The 26,514-nt window shown below is 45.9% G+C and overlaps 1 protein-coding gene across 1 annotated transcript in view; it reads left to right on the top strand.

Moving 5' to 3' along the window:
• Positions 1 to 26,514, top strand: part of LOC126092193 (phenoloxidase-activating factor 2) — a 249,816-nt gene that overhangs the window by 12,790 nt on the left and 210,512 nt on the right. The window lies entirely within an intron of this gene.

Here is a 26,514-nt window from a genome sequence, read left to right as displayed (position 1 = left end):
GTAATGGTAAGGGGCGTGTGCAGTTGGGACCCCTGGTACGTGTAGATTCCACTCCGACAGATGACACGTAAGTAAGCAACCTGTGTGATCACCGGCATCCATTCGTGTCCACTGCGCATTCCGACGGACTCGGGCAATTCTAGCAGGGTAATGCGGCACCCACCCCACACGTCCAGAATTGCTACACAGTGCTCCACGAACACTATTCTGAGTTTAAACACTGACGCTGGCCACCAAACTCTCCAGACATCAACGTTATTGAGCATATCTGGGATGCCTTGCAACGTGCTATTCAGAAGAGATCTCCACCCTGTCGTACTCTTACGGATTGATGGACAGACCTGCAGAATTCATGACGTCAGTTCCCTCCAGCACCACTTCAGACATTCGACGCCGTGTTTCGGCATTTCTGATTGCTCCTGGGGGCCCTACACCATATTAGGCAGGTATACCAGTTTCTTTGGCTCTTCAGTGTAGTAGTTACGTTAATGCGATGGACGTAACGAACTGTAGAATTCACTCGATAACACTCGGCGAACAAACGATTCGCTGTCAGTCAGCACTTACCTATCATTCGCACACGAACGTGCGTATTGCTCCGAAGCTTCCACTGCTAGCTGGCTCCCTGAGGAATCGGAAGTGGCGACCGCAAGCCACACTTCCCTCGTTGCGGAAGGAGCAGCCCTCTGCCAGAGACAGGCTGCGTCCCGGTCTGCTCGCGAAACATCCGGCACGGGTGTTACAACTGCACACAGCGCCGCCGCCGATCGCGTCGCCGTCTATCGTCTCTGCCACGTTGGAACACGGCGACGTTTGTCTTTCCACGTATACACGCGGTTAAGATAATAGACGAGACAGCTACGAAAAATTATTAATTAAAAATACAGTGTTCGTAAATTTCGTGAAATAGAGGGGAAAATCAGGAAGGTGCAGATTCTAACGATGTCTCTCAAACTGTTTGAGCAAATCTTTGTCTCTCTGCGCCAACAGGGCGGTCGCTCGTTTACTTATTATGGTCGGCTTTAATGCGGTATAGCTGGAGCCTATTGGTAGCGACCATCTCCCTGTCCTCCTCACCGTTTCAGACGGTCGTCGCCCCTGCCCCGACCCTCGTAATCACCCTCCCCCTAAGTACGTCCATGACTATTCCCGTGCCAACTGGAATGCCTACCGGGATACCCTCTCCACCCAGGTCGATAGCCACCCTTTCACCTACCACCACCCCGATGATGTCACCCGTGCCGCCTCCTTTCTCCAGCAGACCTTGTCTGAGGCCGTGGAGGCCCACGTCCCTACTGTCGCCATCCACCCCCACCGTCCTACCTTACCCCCGCAGGCCGTCCTCCTCCTCCGTGAATCCCACCGTCTCTACCGTGCCTTCCTCCGCACGCGTGACCCGGACACCCTACGACGCCACCGGCAACTCCGGCGACACATTCGTAATTTGCTCGCGGCTAAGAAACGCCGGGACTGGCGACAGACATGCACCCGTTTAAATGCTACCCTACCTATCAACTCGTCCAAGTTCTGGTCAGCCTTCCGTCGCCTTACCGGAACTAAACCCTCCCCCTACTATCCTCTTCTCCATGATGATCACCCCTTCCCTGACACCCTTACTAAGGCCAATCACTTCGCCTCCTACCTCTCCGATTTATTTTCCATCCCCGATGATCCCCAGTTCGATTACTCCCTCTTCCCGGATATCTGCGATCGAACTGACACCTCTGTCCCTCCCCTCGCCCCTGGTTTCCAGTACTTGGACAACACTGCACACACGGAACTCAATGCCCCTATCACTACACAGGATCTCATTGCTACACTCTGCACAAAACGCACCACCGCTCCTGATCACTATCGTGTCACCTACCGTCATCTTCGTGAAGCTCCTGTCTCTTTCCTCTCCACCCTGGCCAGGCCCTACAATGTAGTCCTGTCCACTGGTTACTACCCCGACCTGTGGAAAACCTCCCGTATCCTCATGTTCCTTAAACCTGGCAAACCGCCGTCCGCCGTCTCCTCCTCCCGTTCCATCAGCCTTACCACGGTCTTCAGCAAGGTCCTGGAATCTATCCTCACCCGACGCATCCACCGGCATCTCCGCCAGCACCGCCTCCTTCCCGTTACCCAGTGTGCCTTTCGGCCGTCCTTCTCCTTCACCTCACTCATCTCTTTTTCGACCAGCTTAATTCCCGTCGCTCCGCAATCTTCCTCTCCCTGGACCTCGAACGTGCTTATGACCGCGTATGGCATTCCGGTCTCCTATTCAAGCTCCAAACCTTCGCCCTTCCCATTAACTATGTCCGTCTGATCGGCTCCTTTCTCTCCCGCCGTCCTTCCTATGTCACCATCCATAACACAGATTCCTACACCTTTTTCCCCTCCGCCGGTGTGCCCCAAGGCTCCGTCCTCTCCCCCCTTCTGTACCTTTTGTACACGGCGGACATGCCGCCGCCGTCACCCCCCGTCCACCTTCTCCAGTTTGCCGATGACACCGCCTTCCTTGCCCTTGCCCCCACCCTGCAGCGCTCTCAACACCTTCTCCAATCCCATCTTGACCGGTTCACCGCTTAGTGCCACCAGTGGTTGCTCAAGGTCAATCCCTCCAAAACCCAGGCGATCATTGTAGGCAAAACCACCCCTTCCTTCCGCCTCCTTGCTTTCTATCTCACCATCTATGGCCGTCCTATCGCCCTCACTCCCACCCTTAAGTACCTTGGCGTCACCCTCGACCGTCGCCTCTCCTGGACTCCCCACCTCCGGACCATCCAAGCCAAGGCACGGTCCCGACTCAGTCTCCTCAAGCTCCTCTCCGGCCGTACGTGGGGTCTGGACCCCTCCACCATCCTCCACACCTATGAATCCCTCATCCGCCCTATCCTTTGTTATGCCCATCCAGCTTGGATCTCCGCTCCCCCTACCTTTTACAAATCCCTCCAAATCCTTGAACGCCATGCTCTCCGCCTCGCCTATCGCATCCGTCTCCCCTCCCCCACGCGGATCCTGTACGATCTCATCCCCTTCCCCCACCTCCTCCTTTTCCTTGAAAGGATACGGATCCTGTACACCTCCCGTAAACTGGATCCTCCTCACCCGCTAGTCTCCCCGATCCTCTCCCACCCCCGCCCGCTGCCGCGCCTGTATTCCCACATCCCACCCGGTCTCCATCTCTCCACCCTCCTTACCCAATCCCAAGGTGGCTTCCGCCAGCTCCCCCTCCCTGATGATGTCCTCCTCCCATTCATCTACCCCTCCTATCAACTTTGATCCTCCCCCCCCTTCCTGTGTCCTTTCCTTTAGGCACCCTCCCTCACTCCCTCCCTCCCCTCCCTTCCCTTCTCTTTCCTTTCCCCCCTTCCTCCACCACTCTTCCCACGGGCTTCCCCTCCCCCTTCCTCCCTCCCCCTCTCTCCTCTGCCCATGGCATCTCTGCTCTCCCCTCTCCCATTCCCCTCCTCCTCCTCCTCCTCCTCCTCCACTCTTGGCAGGTCCCCGGACTCGTACACGCTCAGTGAACATTCGCGCGCCAGAGATCGTCGCCGTCAGTGTTTCGTGTGTATGCCTTCGTTTGTGTGTAGTGTTGTTCGCCGTCACGCCACCACCGTTCACATGCCGTCGCCATCATCCATGTTATGTGCACCGTGTCGCCTAGTGTTCGTGCTGTTTCTCGTCCAGCGTGAACGGCTCCATATTTTTTCGATTTTTAGTGTCTACATTTTTTGCCCACCGTTTTGACTGTCTTCTCTGTGCCACCTTTATGTACTACTTGTTGTCAAACTCGAGGCTGAAGAGCGGCGTATTGTGCTGCTGACAGCCCGCCTTTGTATAAGGTGTTTAAAATCACAATAAAGAAAAAAAAAATGCGGTATCCAAACTGAAATTTTCATAGCGTGAGGAGGGAGAAGTAATGAAATGATACCTCACGAGTTGACGTAATGTTATTTCACACATTTAAAAATAGTCAGATTTACAAAACTTGACGATATGAGTCCACTTACCAGTATGAGAATGCACCTCTCTGGCCTGGTTGGGTGCACTCCTCGGTTTGGAAGTGGTGTCATAAAGTGGTTGTGCCCCCTCCTGAGGCAAGCTAACCCACCACTGCCGTAACTTGCCCTTCACATTGTGGAGACTGCCACTGAGACCGTGCGTCTTCTACGTGCCCGGAAGTCTCCCACTTTGGTATATCTACTCTGATATTTCGTTATACACTGAAGCGCCAGACAAACTGGCATTGGCATGCGTGTTCAAATTCAGAGATATGTGAACAGGCAGAATACTGCGCTGCGGGTGGCGACGCCTATATAAGACGACAAGTGTCTGGCACAGCTGTTACATCCGTTACTGCTGCTACAATGGCACGTTATAAAGATTTAAGTGAGTTTGAACGTGGTGTTATAGTCGGCGCATGAGCGATGGCGCACAGCATCTCCGAGGTACCGATGAAATTGGTATTTTCCCGTACGACCATTTCACTAGTGTACCGTGAATATCAGGAATCCGGAAAAATTGAAATTTCCTACATCACTGCGGCCGGAAAAAGATCCTGCAAGAATGGGTCCAACGAAGACTGAAGAGAAGAGAATCGTTCAGTGTGACAGAAGTGCAACCATTCCGCAAAATGCTGCAGATTTCAGTGCTGGGCCTTCAACGAGTATCAGCGTGCGAATCACTCAACGTAACGTCATCGATATGGGCTTTCAGAGCCGAAGGCCCACTCGTGTACCCTTGATGACTGCACGATACAAAGGTTTACACCTCGCATGGGTCCGTCAACACCACCATTGAACTGTTGATGGCTGGAGGCATGTTGCCTAGTCGGACGAATCTCGTTTCAAATCTGTACGGGTATGCAAGGCAACCTCACGAATCCATGTCTGGGGACTTCTCAAGTTGGTGGAGGCTTGTAATGGCGTGGCGCGTATGCAGTTGGAGTGATATGGGGTCCCTGATACGTCTAGGTACGACTCTGACAGGTGACACGTACGTAAGCATCCTGCCTGATCACCTGCATCCATTCGTGTCCATTGTGCGTTCCGACGGACTTGGGAAATTTTAACGGGGTAATGCGACACCCCACACGTCCACAATTGCTAGAGAGTGGCTCGAGGAACACTATTCTGAGTTTAAACACTTCCGCTGTCCACCAAACTCTTGAACATTATTGAGCAGATCTTGGATGCATTGCAACAACGTGCTGTTCAGAAGATATCCCCGCCGTGTCGTACTCTTAAGTATTGATCGACAGCCCTGCAGGATTCGTGGTGTCAGTTCCCTCCAGCAGTACTGCAGACATTAGTCGAGTCCGTGGCACGTCGCGTTGTCGAACTTCTGCGTGCTCGCGGGGGCCCTACAAAATATTAGGCAGGTGTACCAGTCTCTTTGCCTCTTCAGTGTAGTTACACAGATATAGGTCTCGGCTTCAAAATGGTTCAAATGGCTCTGAGCGCTACTTAAACCTAACTAACCTAAGGACATCACACACATCCAAGCCCGAGGCAGGATTCGAACCTGCGACCGTAGCGGTCGCGCGGTTCCAGACTGAAGCGTCTAGAGCCGCTCGGCTACCGCGGCCGGCAGATCTCGGCTTCATTCATTCAAGTGTTTCTACAGTAACGTCTCGTACCAGTGTCATAATACTAAGAGGTCAATTCAGCGGCATTTCACTCTCCAAAATTAGATTAATAACTTCGGAGACTAAATATTTAGAACTTCAGACTCATCTTGTTTTAACATGAAATCGATTCCTATCTCACGCGGGAGTTAGTGATATCGTAGTCAAATAAGGAAATACGCAACGTCACGTGTAGATGAAATAGTGTTGCACCGCCCTGAAATCGGTATGAAAGGATCACATAGAAACTGTAGCTCTCGTTCTGTGTTTGTGATTTACATTTGTCGAGTGATGATTGGTTCGTGAGGATTTTGTCGCTATTCATCTAGGTAAAAGCAGAATTAGGATATCTTGAATGGTTCCGGAAATATTTGATGTGAACCGCTTAGCTCAATCACCTGTAAATAACAAGAGTATTAATATTCCACCGTAAGAGATGCAATTCTTTTTCCTGTGTTTACGAAATATCTTGGATTGGAAAGTCCCAGCGCTCAGTGATCCAGCTCTCCCTCGTATCTTTAATTATCCTGCCTGTTGCAGTTATTTGTTATTCCACAATTTGAAAAAGCTCCTTCGACTCTTAGTGTTATGTCAGTAATTCATCCGGTAATCTTCGGTTTTCTGGTTATTCAATTTATGCTCTTTCGCGTTCTAGAAATTGCTCACATCAGAGGTTAAGCTTTGGACTTACAGTTCCAGCCAAACTTTCCATTTGGTCTCCTAATCGATTTTGTGACGCGCTTTGATTAACGTACCCACAGTTCTTCTGTTACTGTAACTGCCGTAATGTAGGCGAGCCGGTTCATTTCGTAGATTGTTGTTATTGGACGACTGAGGGGGCAGCCCTTCGTCAGTGGCGCAATTTTTCTGCGGAAAGTTGGTAGCAACTTCCTTCCTGTCAGTGTGCCAGGCATTTCGTCACTGGCTTCATCTCCTCCTCCTCCTTGTGTTATTCCTTAGTCAGGTTAAAGTTGTTCAGTGACTCCAAGTATTGCTATTGCCAAAGCAGGTTGTTTCACTTCTGTTGCATTGCATTCAATACTTTGCTCTCTGGGTAAATCGTCTCTGATGAGATAGTTCTATACTGTATTAATCATAAGAATAAAGCAGATGTAAACATTACACCATGTAATCTTCCACTTTTTCTTGAATCTCATTGGAGCGGAAGCCTAACTGTGTCCAGTACAGTCAGGTACCCCGCCCGGGGGCTGAACCACACAACAACCCTGGGTTCGTTTTATGCTGTGTTACACGCACATAGACTGAGCGATAGTTTGGGACAACAGCTTTAACGGCGTATTTAACTTGGACAGCACTGGCCAGCCAGCCGGTTCCAGCTAACCTGCAACGATGTGAGCAGTTGCAGTTCAGACGTAAAAAGAGACGAGCAGAGAAACAATATAGTTTCGAATGTCTCTTAATTTTTCAGGAGTATGAATAATAATCGGTAAAACTCCAGCACTACCGCACGCTTCTTTGGTGACGAGACGGAAAGAATAAAATGCTCTCGTTCTCACCTAACACATTATTCTAATTACAGACAAGAGTGATGAAAATTCGTATCTTAAACACAGAGTAATTTTTACGAGCGAGCTATGTGTGATCCAAAAGCATACTGCAGGGACTTTACCGTGTTGTTGAATACTGACGCCAGTGAAGATGTTAATTACGTCAGTCGTCTGGTAATCTCTCAGTTCCTTCCTTATACGGATCCGAGAAATAAATTTCAGTTCTGGAACTGTCATCTGCTACGTTGATAACGAGTCGATCAACAACAGAATCCACGAAGCCACCCAGGCGCCGCATTTTCTCCTCTTCTTTTATGACGTACCGTTGTATATCCCGACAGCTTTCGGCAATGACGTGTGAAAAAGTTGCGTGTGTTAGTTTCAGTACGTCTGGAAGCTTGAAAACTCCCTTAACTTGGCTCCAGATCAGTTCTGATGGGTTCATATTCTAATTGTACAGTGATAAATGTAAAAATGCAGCATTCGTATGGTGTACTCGATGTTATGTAAAAGATTTGTTTTTCATGTTTCTACGACGCTTACCACTCTCGTTCGTGTGAGATTACACCTGTGGCTTAAAGCAATGGACACAATCCAGATAAAGAGTATTCGGTTATTCATTTTTATCCTAAAAAACAAATTGTTTACTTAATTTAAGCAACCTTTGTTAACAATCTTTCATAAAATATCGATAGTTAAGAATTTATATTTGAAAAGCAAACAGGAATTTCGCGTGCCATATATAATTAGTATCAAGAAGGGGTGCACTATACATCAAAAATGATGATGGATTTTACAATTACGAGATGCAGGTATTTCAAAGTGAACGGAAAAAAGATGACCAAGTTGAGACTTGAACAAGCTATCCACGAATTGCAGATGATTTTCAAGCTACTGCACTATCAATTCAGCTACAGATCCATGTGGATGCGTAGCTCAGCGATGTCAAATTCAGTGTCTCCGAGAACTTCAAAGCCGAATTCTTCTGTAAATTTATGAAAAACATTAACAAAAATCTATTTCTCGGCACTTTTTAACCATGTCCCGTGTTTCACTACGGAGTACACTCATGCTCATAAATTAAGGATAATTGCCGAATGTGGTGCCACACAACGTGGCACTACACAAAACTGGCGCTAATAGCATAGGCACATAGGGAACACACGACACAGATCTGTAAGTGCACGGTATTGGTGATAAGTTGAGGAAACCGTACCGAAACACATGTGCTACAAAACGCCATGTACCCCGACATCAAATGGGATATGATCACCGTGCACACGTACACAGGCCGCACAACGGGTCGGCATACTCTGGATCAGGTGGTCGAGCACCTGCTGGGGTACAGCCTCCCATTCTTGCACCAGTGCCTGTCGGAACTCCTGAAGTGTCCTAGGGGTGTGAAGACGTGCAGCGATACGTCGACCGAGAGCATCCCAAACGTGCCCCGATGGTGTATAGGTCTGGAGAACGGGCAGGGCACTCCATTCCCCTGATATCTTCTGTTTCAAGGTGCTCCTCGACGATGGCCGTGCATTATCATCCATCAGGAGGAAGGTGTGAGCCACTGCACCCCAGAAAAGGCGGACACACCTGACCTGTAGCAGTTCCTCTGTGAAACACATGCGGGGGTGTACCTACACCAATCGTAATCCCACCCCACACCATCAAACCATAACCTCCATTCAGGTCCCTTTCAAGGACATTAAGCGGTCGGTATCTGGTTCCTGGTTCACGCCAGATGAAAACCCGTCCGTGAACATAACCTGGGACCACTGTTCCAATGACCGTGTATTGTGTTCTTGACACCAGGCTTGACGGGCTCTCCTGTGACCAGGGGACAGTGGAATGCACCTTGAGGGTCTCCAGGCGAATAAATGACGGCTGTTTGTGCGTTTGTGAATATTCTCCGTAGTTTCTTTATCTGTAGTGCGAAATTCGATGACGGCACGTTGCTTGTAACGTACATCACATTTTCAAATTGTCCCGCAGCTACGCTATCCGTCGAAGTGGCGGAAACTTGGCGTGATCACTCGGCAGACTTCAAATAATACATACGCAACGTTTCGCATTCGTTGTATTGTTTTCGGCTGAGAAAAAAGTGCTGTACATTACTTTCTGGGCAACCCTCGTAAAACAGTAAATACAGCAAACTAGATAAGAATGGTAAAATTCATATTTTGTCACTAGTCGAACAATGCTCAAGTGACTAGAATGTCTCGGTGTATCTGACCCCATCAAAGTGTTGTTTATAATTGGCAGATACGTGTTTTATCGGTGCCAGGATTGCGGCCTGTGCGCCGAGGACCACTGCTCTCTCCTTTACAAAACTGTGCCAGAATTACTCAAATTCGATTTTTGATACTCATCTTTAATCGTATTCCGGCTGTTGTCCTTCAGTGTGCTGTCGGCTGGCGCAGCAATTCGTACGATGGCGACTTTCTTTTTCTCCACTACCGCCACGTCCGGCCTGCCGCGAGCCAGTCGTCGATTAGTCTGAAGTAATCATTTTGGTTTTCTCGCCGTGACTGATTAACGGCATTCTCGTCTCCAGGCGAGTTGTTAACGCCCTCTGGTGGACTATAAAATCAAATTCGTCAAGACACCCAAAAAAGAGTCATCGATCAGTCTCACTTGCTCACTGTCGGCTACATTTTCCTGTCTATAACTCCGCCACTGGCTGATGATGTTTCTCAGAAGTTCAAAAGTATCGTTTGCACCACAAAATTCTCTTCTTTTAATCCGCGTGTGCGACCTCCTCGCAACAGGTCAGAATGTGGTCGACTGTTTCATCAGCTCCTTTACAAAGTCTGCAGATCTGGTTTCTGCTGGTTTCTCAGTGCCGTCTTTGATGACGTTCCTTCTGAGGGCAGGCAGACTCGGTGTTTCCCTTTTTAATGGTTCCACTGGTGAGCCACAACCAGACACACCAGATCGCAGCTGCCTAATGAGTCGGCAGATGCGAAACGTCGCCTTTCGGAATGACACACAGCGGATTACGACCGCACTAAGGTTCTGACGCCTGGGACTGTGTTATTAAAGAATCTGTCGAGATTCGAGTAAGGGAGCCACCGGTACAGCCCTGGGCCGCAGTAAGACGGCCGGCAGGAGGGCGCAGCAGGCGAGGGCCGCGCCGGCAGTCAGTCCTCCAGGGCACTGAAGTCCGCCCCGTCAGCCCGACCCAGAGCTACGCTGGAAGAGCTGGAAGAATCACAGGCTCTCTTGCTTGCGTATACTGTATGTTTCAGTTATTCTGCAAAAATTGTTCGTGCAGTTAGTTTATTCGACTTTTTGTTTTCGGATTGTCCTACTAGGATCACGTAACAACTTCAATTTCTCTTCTTTCCTTTTTGTTATCTGTTTTACCAGTTCTCAAACATCTTCTCCCCCTGTTTTCCTTTCTTCTGTCCGTGTTGTTCCCTTTTCTTATTTTTTATGCCTTGAAAGCCTTAAAATTCAATATTCTATTCTTGAAATCAAATGATTTCTTTCTGATCTTTCCGATTCTTTGATGTTATTTCATTCTACATCTTTCCTTATTTCTGTAATCAGTGCTATTGTCCTTCCCTTGTTCGAGAAATACAGGAATATTTGTTTCGTGAACCAGTTCTCATTCATTTGGTAGAGGTGTCCAAAAAAACCTTAATCTTCTTCTAGCCATCACTTACGACATTTTCTCTACATCTTCGTAGATCTCCTGATTACTTCACATATTCCAGCCATCTGTAGTTTGTATTGAACCTATTATTTTTCAAGCTATCCGTCTTTTAAATACCTCTGTTCTGTCCAACTTATACACACATCAAAAAAAGTTTTGCATCACCTCAGTTCCGAGAGGTCCGGAACCTGTACAGAAAACTGGAATAGAGATCAACATAAACATCATTTCCGCCCTGTTTATTGCTCGTGAAAACCACACATTGCATGCTGTACCACCATACGGCGAGACCTTCAGAGGTGGTAATCCAGATTGCTGTATACGCCGGTACGTCTAATACCCAACAGCACGTCCTCTTGTACTGATGCATGCCTGTATTCGTCGTGGCATACTATCCACAAGTCCATGAAGGCACTATTGGTTCAGACTGTCCCACTTCTCAATGGCGATTCGGCGTAGATCCCTCAGAGTGGTTGGTGGGTGACGTCGCCCATAAACAGCCCTTCTCAATCTACACCAGGCATGTTCCATAGGTTTCATGTCTGGAGAACATGCTAGCCACTCTAGTCCAGCGATGTTATCCTGCAGGAAGTCATTCACAATATGTGCACGATGGGGGCGCGAATTGTCGTCCACGAAGACGAATGCCTCGCCAAGATGCTGTCGATGTGGTCGGAGGATGGCATTCACGTATCGTACAGCCGTTACGGCACCTCCGTGACCACGTCGGCCCCACATAATACCAAGGAACCTCCATCTTGCTGCAGTCACTGGACAGTGCGTCTAAGGCGTTCGGCCTGACTGGGTTGCCTGCAAACACGTCTCAGACGATTGCCTGGTTGAAGGCGTATGCGACACCCCTCGGTGAAGAGAACGTGATGCCAGTCCCGAGCGGTTGTTGGGCCCATCTGTACCGCGCTGCACGGTGTCGTGGTTGCAAAGATGGACCTCGCCATGGACGTCGGGAGTGAAGTTGCACATCATGCAGACTATTGCACACAGTTAGAGTCATAAACCGACGTCCTGTGGATGCACGAAAAGCATTATTCAACATGGTGGCCTTATTGTCAGGGTTCCTCGTAGGTAGCGCTCATCCACTGCAGTAACCGCTCGACCCCTGCGGTCGCAGGTTCGAATCCTGCCTCGGGCATACATGAGTGTGATGTCCTTAGGTTAGTTAGGTTTAAGTAGTTCTCAGTTCTAGGGGACTGATGAGCTTAGAAGTTAAGTCCCGTAGTGCTCAGAGCCATTTGAACCCCTGCAGTAGTAGCCCATGGGCGGCCTGAGCGAGCCATGTCATCGACAGTTCCTGTCTCTCTGTAACTCGTCCACGTCCGAACAACATCGCTTTGGTTCACTCACACACCTGGACACTTCTCTTGTTGAGAGCCCTTCCTGGCAAAAAGTAACACTGCGGACGCGATTGAACCGCGGTATTGACCGTCTAGGCATGGTAGAACTACAGACAAGAGCCGTATACCTCCTTCCTGGTGGAATGACTGGAACTGATCGGCTGTCGGACCCCCTCCGTCTAATAGGCGCTGATCGTGCATGGTTGTTTACATCTTTGGGCGAGTTTAGTGACATATCTGAACAGTCAAAGGGACTGTGCCTGTGATACAATATCCACAGTCAACGTCTGTCTTCAGGAGTTCTGGGAATCGGGGTGATGCAAAACTTTTTTTGATGTGTGTAGTTCACTATAGACATTCTCATCTATGTAAACATTCTGATCGTACCACTGTGGTACAGTGTTTGTTTTGTTTTTTTAGATACACATTTCTTGTCAAACCGTGCTCTCTCCATTTTGTTAAGTCTTGTACCTATTACAAATATTTCTACTGTATACTGTTGTATAAGATTTATTAATTTACTTACTCGCATTATTTTACCTATTTGTGTTTCTATGAACTGTAGTTCATTTTTTTATGTTTGTCATGAATTTTGTTTTTTCAGCTGAAATTTTGAGACCGATTCTATTTGCTATTTCTTCCAGAATAATTACGTGAATAACTGCATCTGTCAGATCTTCTGAAAGTATTGCAAAAGAGTGTGAATTAATTCTATTTTCCACTCTTCTGGAATCTTTTCAATCTTCTAAATGTACTCAAACAGCAGTTTCAGATCCTTTATAATCTTAGGTTCTGGCCATTTCAAAAATTTTGCTGTAATGTAATGTTCACACTTTTTTTTTGGCTTCATGAATTTGTATGGTCTATTGGCGAGAAATCTTTCTCCAGATTTTGCAGTATTGCTGGAAATTCCAGTTTAACTGTTGGAACTTGGCAGTTTACGAACCTGTTAAAAAATTTTGCTAGCATTTCGCAATTTTTGTTATTTAATCCTGTTTTGCCAATTTCATCTTTCAAACAAATTGGTGCTTGATAGTATGTAAGTACATGTTTAAAAGTTTGGTAAAAATCTCAGGTATTATTTTTGCTAAAATTATGTTATATTTCAAAACGCCGAGTTTTTTTGAAAGTTCTTTTGATTTTTGGGATTATTTTTTACTTTTTTTCTTTGTTGTCTTGAGTTTTGTAAATGTTCTTTTTTTAACATCACCGGTTTCTACATTTTTGACCTCTCTGTTCTCAAGTTCTTCATGCGCTTGGTCCCACAATCCGTCCTTTTTATTCTTGGCCCCTCCTAAACTCTTCTCTGCTGCTGTAGTAATTTGTACCTGGAGTTCATGACAATCACCTTGTTTTCCTGTTTCAGTTTCTTTAATTTTTTCTATATTTTCAATTGTAATATTAGCAGTAGTGGAGTTGTACTTTCTTAGCGATATTTTTTGTTTTATGTGGGAGAACTCGTATTTTAATCTTAGATAATGAACTAAATCAAATTCCCCATTTCCGAGTACTTGACATTCATAATTTCCATTATATGCCTTTTAGATATGGCTATGTGTTCCAGTTGAAATTCTCCTTCGTTTGGATTTGGAGATATCAAAGTTTTATCTTTACTTGGTAGTTTGCGAAAATGTGTGGACATACAGACACAGGGCGAGTTCGACCTAGGCAGACTTGATCCCGAGGCCCCTTCCACTGCCCCCAACACCTGCAGGTGGCCCGCTTGTTAGATTACGCCGCCGACTTGGGATGCGGTGTGCTAGCCGTGGACTTTCCTTTTTTTCTGTTAGACTATATTAGATTGTAGCAACTGGCGACACTGAAGGTCGACAGGTCATCGACGTAACCGCAAGGCGTTTCTCTGCTGCAATCAGATAATGCGTTTTGCACAACATACGATTCCACTCTAATAACAGCAACGAAAAATAGTTCTAAATGAGCTTCTTTGGTGCTCACTAATGGGACTCGTGACTGAGGAAGCGATTTTCATTTTCTCCGTGACGCCTTTTTTTCGCCTCTCACTCTTCCCATCTGAGTGTCTTCTCCCTGTGCCACTAGTAGCGTTAGCATAGAAACAGAAGACACCGATCTTAAGTGACTCTTGCTGTGTCTGCGTTGAAAACTGAAATGTCAGATGTGATGCCGAGGTCATCGAATGTCACCTCCGTCCTTGACGAAACGCCAGCGGGCTTCGTTGCGAATCTGCTCCAGCAGGAATGCAGCTAGGTGTTCGACACCGTACTGCAAGTTATTTCATGAAGCATTGGTTACCGCTGCCAAACGAAATAATTTCGCTTTTCTCGGTGCAGGAGGGTCTAAGCCCAGGAAAAAGAAAAAGTAAGACGGTACGAATGAGTAACAGGTAACAGCAACACTTCGTTTTGTCGAAAGCGTACAGTCTTATTTTCAATACTTGGACCAGTAAATTTTCGTTCGCATGTGGGGTTAACGTGCACAAATATAACCTGAAGGCAGAAGCTTACGATGGACGGTCAAAGTTTCAAGAATCATCTCGAAAAAATGAAATTACGCTCTTAGTTTTTGTCTTCAAATACACGAGTGTATTGGTGGCACGAACTGGAACGGCGACGCAACAGCACTTCGGCAAGTCGCTAGGGCTAGGTGCGCTGCGCTGGCTCAGCAGCGGCCGGGAAACTGGACTTCCCCGGCGGGCGGCTGCGGCCTGGCTGCGCTACTGTTACTTAAACATCGATAAACTATCGACTATCGATAGTGTTTGCATCCATAGCGACTGCACTGTCGGTAGTCTGGTTCAACTGTCGATGGTCATTTGGTTTACAATGTCATTCTTTTTTAACTGACTCGCGAAAAATTGTCGGATCCTGTTGCCTCCATGGCGTGTGGAGTGTAGAGGGAAAGTAATTGCATGGTGGTATTTAGTCAATATGGTGGAGCCTTAGCCAGGCTATGCTGTTTATTAACGTATGTTGTTCATAGATTGGCTGCTGTCGGGGAGGGGACGTGTGAGAAGGAATTTTCCTGTTTGTCTTCCAGTGATGACAACCCACGGTCGTGCGTATCTCTTACCGATTAGATGCTTATGGTAAAAATTGCCCATGTAAATAACATGGAATCATGAATGCGCATTATACCGATTGCCACTTCAAATTTGTGAGCATAGGCATAGAAAGGAATAAAAATGTATATAAGGCTGTTGTAATATAATACAGTTAGCAGAGGAAAAAATGACGTTTCAAGGATTCGTTAAGCGTTTCTGATTGTACTCCATAATGCATATTAAAATAAATATGATTATTATCATCCGCTATTGTCAACTTCTCTGTCTGAGTCCACATTCTACTTACAAGTGTTTTCATTTGAACGCGTTAATGTATAAGCCGATTTGGAAACACAAAACATCGATGCAACCCTAACGCCCCTGCGTGACTCCAGCTTCCGTAGAAGCACAAGTATCTTTCACACGTTGGCTCCCTGTGTTGTGTTGGATTAGCGCAACTTGTTCCTTCACGGTCGCATCAGTTCACGCAAAACTGAATATAGTAAAAGCACTACCTGTCGAGTGTCAAATTTTTTTATTTGTATGGTGGCTGGACATAATCATTAAATGTATATCTGTATTTACTTGCTATCTGCTTTCACAGTACTACAATCCATGTTCATAAGTCATTCGGGCGAAATGTGAATGTTTCAATGGATGGGAAACAAAACTAACCCCCTCTTGCGAAAAGTTGACGGTGAATGTCCGGGGATGTTTTTTGTAAAATCTCCTAAATCTGTCGACAGCTCTTGCCTGTCAATAATGATACCCCTTGTTTGAAATTCTGAAGCGCGCGGATTAGCTCACCATTATTTTTATTTTTCAATTTTTCGAGTATACACCATTCTGAGATGTGATTAATTATTTTTCGAGGGTCACGAGGAAGAATGCCGCCCCCAAAGTTTCAAGCTGTTCGGGTATCGCAGCAGGTGACTTCAATGTGCCAGCAACGGTTTCTGCGTCACTCATTTCGTTATTTAAACGTCACACAACCGCAGGAGTATTCTTCGTCATGAAACTATAGTGCCACAACTGCTGAATCGCTGTCGTTGGCAGCAGTGATACGAAGAGCATAGCCGCCACGAGGTGTTCCGAGTCGTGCCGAAGTGAAACTGTCGCTACTTCTCACGCGCCGCCGAAAGTTAGCCGATGAAATCCTGCGCTTCCGAGATTTGTTTGTTTCTGAGAGAAGTAAATAGTTTTTTTTTTGTTGTTGTGTTGAAAAGAATCGTAAAAATCAATCATCTGTGTGGAAATTTTTCAAAAAGTAGAGGATAATAGTTCGTGAAGTGTACCATCTGCAGTAAAGAATGTAGATGTTCAGGGAATACTACTAATTTAAGAGATCACTTAAAAAAAAAAAAAAAAAAAAAAGAGCCGGCCGAAGTGGCCGTGCGGTTAAAGGCGCTGCAGCCTGGAACCGCAAGACCGCTACGGTCGCAGGTTCGAATCCTGCCTCGGGCATGGATGTTTGTGATGTCCTTAGGTTAGTTAGGTTTAACTAGTTCTAAGTTCTAGGGGACTAATGACCTCAGCAGTTGAGTCCCATAGTGCTCAGAACCATTTGAACCATTTTTGAACTTAAAAAGAAACCACGGTAAGAAACTAGAGAACAATGGGTTTTAGCAATAAAACTGAAAGGTGAGGGAGGAATCACCTAGTGAGCTAGATCAAGTGCAAGAGGTGCAACCAAAAGATGGAGAAGCTCCCTAAAAAATTATGTTAACATCAGTCATTTGTACGATGCCAGTTCAAAAGTAAAGAAAGAACTTGATTCTCTTTATGCACAAATGATGGCTGTCGATATGCTGCCGTACAGAACTTCCGACCATCAAAGTCTGAAGAAAAAAAAAATTGTTCGTGCTTTGCACAACAGATAAGACTTGCCAGATAAAACCACACTTAAATGTTCGCTGATCTCAAAACTATATGAGGAGATGGAAAATAAATTAGAAAAGGCCCTTAAAAATGCAATTTTTTGAGTTTTACAACGGACATGTGGACAAGCAGTGCAAATGAAGGCATACTGGCACTGACTTGGCATTTTATAGTGGCTGAAAAATTAGTTTCATCTATATTAAAAGTGACAAAAATTGCAGGTCATCACAATGCAGAATCTGTGACACGTGTAAGTAACATTTTTTAAAAAATGTTTCCTACTTCAACTTGTCAATGCCATGCTGAGTTTCGGTTCATTCTTGTGATCGGTGCATGTTGGTAAAAGTCAAATCGGCACGCATAGCGTGTAAAGTTTTTCTTGGGAGCTTCACCTCCCACTTTTATTTATTTTCTTATTCATTCCTACAAATAAGTAACGTTTGAACGTTGATGTCTCTGCAATGCGCTTTCTCAAACCATTGTTATTGCCTCGCGCCATTTATAGCGGTCCGCCCAAGGTTTACACATGAGAGGTGCATTTCACGTTTGTACGATAACAGAGTAACAAGTGGAAATGAACACGAACCCCAACACCGTTTGAACCAAAATTAATACAGCATCGCAGAACCAGATGGTCGTTGCATTACTGTATTACTGTCTTGTAAGTGTTTAAACAACGTTCTTTAGTGTGCGATTTATACGGAAGTGCTTCCATTGCGTTAGCGAATCGCAACAGAATTAAAACTTCTGGTGCCTATAAAGTGGTGTCAGTATAAATGCATATCTTTTGCAAAAAAAGGCTAATAATAGAGAGTTGTAAATATAGGCCATGTTAACAGAAGTGGACTTTTTCAATGGTAATGGAAAGCTCACAGCGATTGTGTAATTTAAGCTGTTATTTACGAACTTGCAGCGTGCTGCGGATGAAAAGTAGGCCCGCAACTTGACTTTATCATGAAATAGACAGGTCTCAATGCAACTTATGACGCAGCTGGCTACAAGCATTTATTTCTACTTTAAGCTGATGTATCGCAACTACAGTGAAGTCGATGAAATACCGTCTATCAGGATGTGTCAAGTGCGAACCTTGAGCAGCCCGGGTGTATTATAGGAATACATCGGTATGATGCACTGCTGTCCCTCCCCGCACCTTCACAACACTATTGTACTTTTTATACCGCTTCGTGCGCTTCCCTCGGCGAGCGGCGAAACTCCCAGGAAAACTTCTGCAAGCTGCACCTCTCTGTCGACTGTATTAAGATCACAAGTGCTGCCGACTTCAGCTATGTAGCAAGTGTAGCACTACAGTAGAGTGATGGCCCTATCTTGTATTCAGTGTCGACTCAACTGAGAAACACCCCTGGTCTCTTCAGTGGGCTTTCACTACTCCTGTGTGCTGTTTATACAACACCTGCTGCAGCTCATCAGCAAGCATGCACACCTGAAGTAGCAACTTTGTACGGCAGACTAGTAAACATTATCCTTGTCGCATACCTGTTCCTCGTGTGATCTTCTTCTTCTTCTTCGTCGTCGTCGTCCTTGTTGTTGTCGTCTTCCTCTTCCTTCTAAGATGCTCAATTTCAACTTCGCATCGATAAGTAATATATCGGACTGGGTTTTATGAGAATTATTTGTTTGTATATGAAAGCAATTTTTCACAAAACAAGACGTTGAAAAAATAATTTTTTGAGAATATTACACAAAATTTTGGACATATTGGCAGTTAATTTCAACATTACTTTTTTCAGGTCATCGATAAAATCTTAGTAGATTACAATATTCGTGATAAGACAGTGGTAATAGTTACAGGCAACGCGGCAGTTATGAAAAAAAAACTGCCGAAATCATAAGTATTCGACATTCACCTTGTTTTGTCCACTACATCAACTTAACAGTACAACACTGTTTCAGAGCGGAATCATTTTCCGAAATTTTATTGAAAACAAAGGCTATTCTGGCTTTCTTATATAACTCTACAGTGGCCAGTGACAAGCTGCGCCATACTAAAAAAAACAACAAACAATAAAGAACTGGAACTGATACAAGAGGTGCCGACTCGATGCAACACCTCACACTATGTGCTCAAAAAGAATGTTGGAAGTATGAAGTGAGCTTGGATTGCGATCAAAGTTCAAAAGCACCGCTTCCCTCACAGCAGAAAATTACTTAGCTATATGAGAGATAATACGTCTTCTTGAAAGTTTTTAAGTAGCAACAACAATAATCTCAGGGGTGTCATACGTCACTGCTTCCTTAATTATACCCCTTAAATGAGATATTTCTGCAAAGCTGTCAGACTTGGAAAGTACCTTAACAGCTAATGAAACACGAAGTGTTGTGGATTCCTTGATTAAATCAGTCAATGAAATACTGAAACTACACTCCTGGAAATTGAAATAAGAACACCGTGAATTCATTGTCCCAGGAAGGGGAAACTTTATTGACACATTCCTGGGGTCAGATACATCACATGATCACACTGACAGAACCACAGGCACATAGACAGACTCGTCCGCCGCTCGTGGTCTCGCGGTAGCGTTCTCGCTTCCCGAGCACGGGGTCCCGGGTTCGATTACCGGCGGGGTCAGGGATTTTCACCTGCCTCGAGATGACTGGGTGTTTGTGTTGTCCTCATCATTTCATCATCATCTGGCGAAATTGGACTGAGCAAAGGATGGGAAATTGTACGGGCGCTGATAACCACGCAGTTGAGCGCCCCACAAACCAAACATCATCATCATCAGGCACATAGACACAAGCAACAGAGCATGCACAATGTCGGCACTAGTACAGTGTATATCCACCTTTCGCAGCAATGCAGGCTGCTATTCTCCCATGGAGACGATCGTAGAGATGCTGGATGTAGTCCTGTGGAACGGCTTGCCATGCCATTTCCACCTGGCGCCTCAGTTGGACCAGCGTTCGTGCTGGACGTGCAGACCGCGTGAGACGACGCTTCATCCAGTCCCAAACATGCTCAATGGGGGACAGATCCGGAGATCTTGCTGGCCAGGGTAGTTGACTTACACCTTCTAGAGCACGTTGGGTGGCACGGGATACATGCGGACGTGCATTGTCCTGTTGGAACAGCAAGTTCCCTTGCCGGTCTAGGAATGGTAGAACGATGGGTTCGATGACGGTTTGGATGTACCGTGCACTATTCAGTGTCCCCTCGACGATCACCAGTGGTGTACGGCCATTGTAGGAGATGGCTCCCCACACCATGATGCCGGGTGTTGGCCCTGTGTGCCTCGGTCGTATGCAGTCCTGATTGTGGCGCTCACCTGCACGGCGCCAAACACACATACGGCCATCATTGGCACCAAGGCAGAAGCGACTCTCATCGCTGAAGACGACACGTCTCCATTCGTCCCTCCATTCACGCCTGTCGCGACACCACTGGAGGCGGGCTGCACGATGTTGGGGCGTGAGCGGAAGACGGCCTAACGGTGTGCGGGACCGTAGCCCAGCTTCTTGGAGACGGTTGCGAATGATCCTCGCCGATACCCCAGGAGCAACAGTGTCCCTAATTTGCTGGGAAGTGGCGGTGCGGTCCCCTACGGCACTGCGTAGGATCCTACGGTCTTGGCGTGCATCCGTACGTCGCTGCGGTCCGGTCCCAGGTCGACGGGCACGTGCACCTTCCGCCGACCACTGGCGACAACATCGATGTACTGTGGAGACCTCACGCCCCACGTGTTGAGCAATTCGGCGGTACGTCCACCCGGCCTCCCGCATGCTCACTATACGCCCTCGCTCAAAGTCCGTCAACTGCACATACGGTTCACGTCCACGCTGTCGCGGTATGCTACCAGTGTTAAAGACTGCGATGGAGCTCCGTATGCCACGGCAAACTGGCTGACACTGGCGGCGGCGGTGCACAAATGCTGCGCAGCTAGCGCCATTCGACGGCCAACACCGCGGTTCCTGGTGTGTCCGCTGTGCCGTGCGTGTGATCATTGCTTGTACAGCCCTCCCGCAGTGTCCGGAGCAAGTATGGTGGGTCTGACACACCGGTGTCAATGTGTTCTTTTTTCCATTTCCAGGAGTGTATTTGGCACGCGCACTGTTAATATGCTAGCGACATTATTAGATCCTAGGTTTGAAAAACTTGGTTTCAGGATATTTCAAGAGGCAGACAACACTCCACAATTACTTCAGAAAGAGTATGCTGCGATCACTGCATCAACACCAAGATAATAGCAGAAACAGAAGTATCCATGAGCTGTGATAATACGTCTACTGATACGTCTGCCAGTTTGAAATCGGATGATCTGCTTCTTTTTTGCCCAAAGAGCAACGGCGTAACGTTGACGTCGTTACACCATTCAGTGATTCCATAGCTCACCTACGTCAATATTTTGAGAAACATGTAGTAGACGAGCATGCTTGTGTATTAGAATATTGTGTAATATCTAAAAGTTGTTGCGTGTAATGGCCACTAAATATTTGTGCTGTCCAGCGCCTTCAGTTCCTGCAAAGAGGGTTTTCTTTAAGGCACGAGAACTAATTAATGAAAATCGCAACAGACTAAAGGTGAAAAGTGTAAATGCCCTACTTTTTATAAAACAAAATTTATATATCTTGTAATTTTGTATTTTAAACAGCAGACTAAAGAGCAAGAACGTAAATTCCTTAATTTTATGAAACAAAGTTTGCATATCTATTATTGTTGCTTAAATCAATAAAAAATTCTTAGAAAGCTATTTTTTCATTTGAACTGCTGGCACAAAACAACACACAATTAATCTACATATCGACAATCTTAAAAAATACTATCGATAACGACGTACGAGTTAGCTATTAATGTTTAAGTAACACAAGGCTGCACGTAGTCGGGGTATGCGACCCACTAGCAGAACGGCTGCGGTTTCTGAACTACCACTGTCAAAAGAATATCGATATTTCGTGCAAGAAGCGTATCGATTTATGATGGCGTTTCTTTCTCATATACGTATCGATATCGATACATCAATACCGACTAAAGATTTAGTATTATACTGTTTTGTTCTTTCGAAATTGTAGTAGATCGCAACTAGTGTGCTATTTCTTCACATCGGCATTTTCTAAAACCATTACTGAAACTGATGAACAAAAATCTAAATGACAAGATTGGCCTGTGCGGTGGACTGAGACGCGTGAGGGGAAATGTTGACGTAATCGGCGCTTGACGCTACCAGCAGAAACTGCAACGTTTAGCTTCAGCACGCAATTTCGGTGGTGCAGCTGCTAAGTCACTGGCGTTTGCAGAAACGAAAAAACAGGCAGGTCGACATGAAGTGTTGCAGACAAACGCGATGTGTGACGAAACTGAACGACGCACCCACCGGACGCCTGCTGTGCCACTCGCCTGCACCAAGCGTGAACGTGCATCGTACACTACTGGCCATTAGAATTGCTACACCACGAAGATGACGAGCTACAGACGCGAAATTTAACCGACAGGAAGAAGATGCTGTGATTTGCAAATGATTAGCTTTTCAGAGCATTCACACAAGGTTGGCGCCGGTGGCGACACCTGCAACGTGCTGACATGAGGAAAGTTTCCAACTGATTTCTCACACACAAACAGCAGTTGACGGGCGTTGCCTGGTGAAACGTTGTCGTGATGCCTCGTGTAAGGAGGAGAAATGCATACCATCACGTTTCCGACTTTGATAAAGGTCGGATTGTAGCCTATCACCATTGTTGTTTGTCGTATCGCGACATTGCTGCTCGCGTTGGTCGAGATCCAATGACTGTTAGCAGAATATGGAATCGGTGGGTTCAGGAGGGTAATACGGAACGCCGTGCTGGATCCCAACGGCCTCGTATCACTAGCAGTCGAGATGACAGACATCTTATCCGCATGGGTGTAACGGATCGTGCAGCCACGTCTCGATCCCTGAGTCACCAGATGGGGACGTTTGCAACACAACAACCATCTGCACGAACAGTTCGACGACGTTTGCAGCAGCATGGACTATCAGCTCGTAGACCGTGGCTGCGGTTACCCTTGACGCTGTATCACAAACTGGAGCGCCTGCAATGGTGTACTCAACAACGAACCTGGGTGCACGAATGGCAAAACGTCATTTTTTCGGATGAATCCAGGTTCTGTTTGCAGCATCATGATGGTCGCATCCGTGTCGGCGGCATCGCGGTGAACGCACATTGGAAGCGTGTATTCGTAATCGCTATACTGGCGTATCACCCGGCGTGATAGTATGGGTTGCCATTGGTTACACTTCTCGGTAACCTCTTGTTCGCATTGATGACACTTTGAGCAATGGACGTTACATTTCACATGTGGTACGACCCGTGGCTCTACCCTTCATTCGATCCCAGCGAAACCCTAGATTTCAGCAGGATAATGCACGACCACATGTTGCAGGTCCTGTACGGGCCTTTCTGGATACAGAAAATGTTCGACTGCTGCCCTGGCCAGCACATTCTCCAGATCTCGCACCAATTGAAAACGTCTGGTCAATGGTGACCGAGCAACTGGCTCGTCACAATATGCCAGTCACTACTCATGAACTGTAGTATCGTATTGAAGCTGCATGGGCAGCTGTACCTGTACACGCCATCCAATCTCTGTTTGACTCAATGCCCAGGCGTATCAAGGCCGTTACTGCGGCCAGAGGTTGTTGTTCTGGGTACTGATTTCTCAGGATCTATGCACCCAAACTGCGTCAAAATGTAATCACATGGCAGTTCTAGTATAATATATTTGTCCAATGAATACCCGTTTATCATCTGCATTTCTTCTTGGTGTAGCAATTTTAATGGCCAGTAATAATTCGTTATGAGGAGAAAGAAAACTGGCGTTCTACGGATCGGAGCGTGGAATGTCAGATCCCTTAATCGGGCAGGTAGGTTAGAAAATTTAAAAAGGGAAATGGATAGGTTAAAGTTGGATATAGTGGGAATTAGTGAAGTTCGGTGGCAGGAGGAACAAGACTTTTGGTCAGGCGTATACAGGGTTATAAATACAAAATCAAATAGGGGTAATGCAGGAGTAGGTTTTATAATGAATAAAACAATAGGAATACGGTAAACTACTACAAACAGCACAGCGAACGCATTGTTGTGGCCAAGATAGACACGAAGCCCACGCCTACGACAGTAGTACAAGTCTATAGGCCAACTAGCTCTGCAGATGACGAAGAAATTGGAGAAATGTATGATGAAATAAAAGAAATTATTCAGATAGTGAAGGGAGACGAAAATTTAATAGTCATGGGTGACTGGAATTCGGTAGTAGGAAAAGGGAGAGAAGGAAACGTAGTAGGTGAATATGGATTGGGGGTAAGAAATGAAAGAGGAAGCCGCCTGGTAGAATTTTGCACAGAGCATAACTTAATCATAGCTAACACTTGGTTCAAGAATCATCAAAGAAGGTTGTATACATGGAAGAACCCTGGAGATACTAAAAGCTATCAGATAGATTATATAATGGTAAGACAGAGATTTAGGAACCAGGTTTTAAATTGTAAGACATTTCCAGGGGCAGATGTGGACTCTCACCACAACCTATTGGTTATGAACTGTAGATTAAAACGCAAGAAACTGCAAAAAGGTGGGAATTTAAGGAGATGGGACCTGGATAAACTGACTAAACCAGAGGTTGTACAGAGTTTCAGGGAGAGCATAAGGGAACAATTGACAAGAATGGGGGAAAGAAATACAGTAGAAGAAGAATGGGTAGCTTTGAGGGATGAAGTAGTTAAGGCAGCAGAGGATCAAGTAGGTAAAAAGACGAGGGCTAATAGAAATCCTTGGGTGACAGAGGAAATATTGAATTTAATTGACAAAAGGAGAAAATATAAAAATGCGGTAAATGAAGCAGGCAAAAAGGAATACAAACGTCTCAAAAATGAGATCGACAGGAAGTGCAAAATGGCTAAGCAGGCATGGCTAGAGGACAAATGTAAGGATATAGAGGCTTATCTCACTAAAGGTAAACCGAGCGAGGTGGCGCAGTGGTTAGACACTGGACTCGCATTCGGGAGGACGACGGTTCAATCCCGCGTCCGGCCATCCTGATTTAGGTTTTCCGTGATTTCTCTAAATCGCTCCAGGCAAATGCCGGGATGGTTCCTTTCAAAGGGCACGGCCGACTTCCTTCTCCGTCCTTCCCTAATCCGATAAGACCGATGACCTCGCTGCCTGGTCTCCTTCCCCGAAACAACCAACCAACCACTAAAGGTAAGATAGATACTGCCTACAGGAAAATTGAAGAGACCTTTGGAGAAAAGAGAACGACTTGTATGAATATCAAGAACTCAGATGGAAACCCAGTTCTAACCAAAGAAGGGAAAGCAGAAAGGTGGAAAGAGTATATAGAGGGTCTATACAAGGGCAATGTACTTGAGGACAATATTATGGAAATGGAAGAGGATGTAGATGAAGATGAAATGGGAGATACGATACTGCGTGAAGAGTTTGACAGAGCACTGAAAGACCTGAGTCGAAACAAGGCCCCGGGAGTAGACAACATTGAATTAGAACTACTGACAGCCTTGGGAGAGCCAGTCCTGACAAAACTCTACCATCTGGTGAGCAAAATGTATGAGACAGGCGAAATACCCTCAGACTTCAAGAAGAATATAATAATTCCAATCCCAAAGGAAGCAGGCATTGACAGATGTGAAAATTACCGAACTATCAGTTTAATAAGTCATGGCTGCAAAATACTAACGCGATTTCTTTACAGACGAATGGAAAAACTGGTAGAAGCCGACCTTGGAGAAGGTCAGTTTGGATTCCGTAGAAATATGGGGACACCTGAGGCAATACTGACCCTACGACTTATTTTAGAAACTAGATTAAGAAAAGCCAAACCTACATTTCTAGCATTTGTAGACTTAGAGAAAGCCTTTGACAATGTTGACTGGAATACTCTCTTACAAATTCTGAAGGTGGCTGGAGTAAAATACAGGGAGCGAAAGGCTATTTACAATTTGTACAGAAACCAGATGGCAGTTATAAGAGTTGAGGGACATGAAAGGGAAGCAGTGGTTGGGAAGGGAGTGAGACAGGGTTGTAGCCTCTCCCTGATGTTATTCAATCTGTATATTGAGCAAGCAGTAAAGGAAAGAAAAGAAAAATTCGGAGTAGGTATTAAAATCCATGGAGAAGAAATAAAAACTTTGAGGTTCGCCGATGACATTGTAATTCTGTCAGAGACAGCAAAGGACTTGGAAGAGCAGTTGAACAGAATGGAAGGTGTCTTGAAGGGAGGATATAAGATGAACATCAACAAAAGCAAAACGACGATAATGGAATGTAGTCGAATTAAGTCGGGTGATGCTGTGGGAATTAGATTAGGAAATGAGATGCTTAAAGTAGTAAAGAAGTTTTGCTATTTGGGGAGCAAAGTAACTGATGATGGCCGAAGTGCAGAGGATATAAAATGTAGACTGGCAATGGCAAGGAAAGCGTTTCTGAAGAAGAGAAATTCGTTAACATCGAGTATAGATTTAAGTATCAGGAAGTCGTTTCTG

This window comes from Schistocerca cancellata, chromosome 7, assembly GCF_023864275.1.
Source record: "Schistocerca cancellata isolate TAMUIC-IGC-003103 chromosome 7, iqSchCanc2.1, whole genome shotgun sequence".
NCBI classification, from domain to species: domain Eukaryota; kingdom Metazoa; phylum Arthropoda; class Insecta; order Orthoptera; family Acrididae; genus Schistocerca; species Schistocerca cancellata.
The sequence above is the reverse complement of the archived record's forward strand: the minus strand, read 5'-3'. Positions and strand labels throughout refer to the sequence as shown.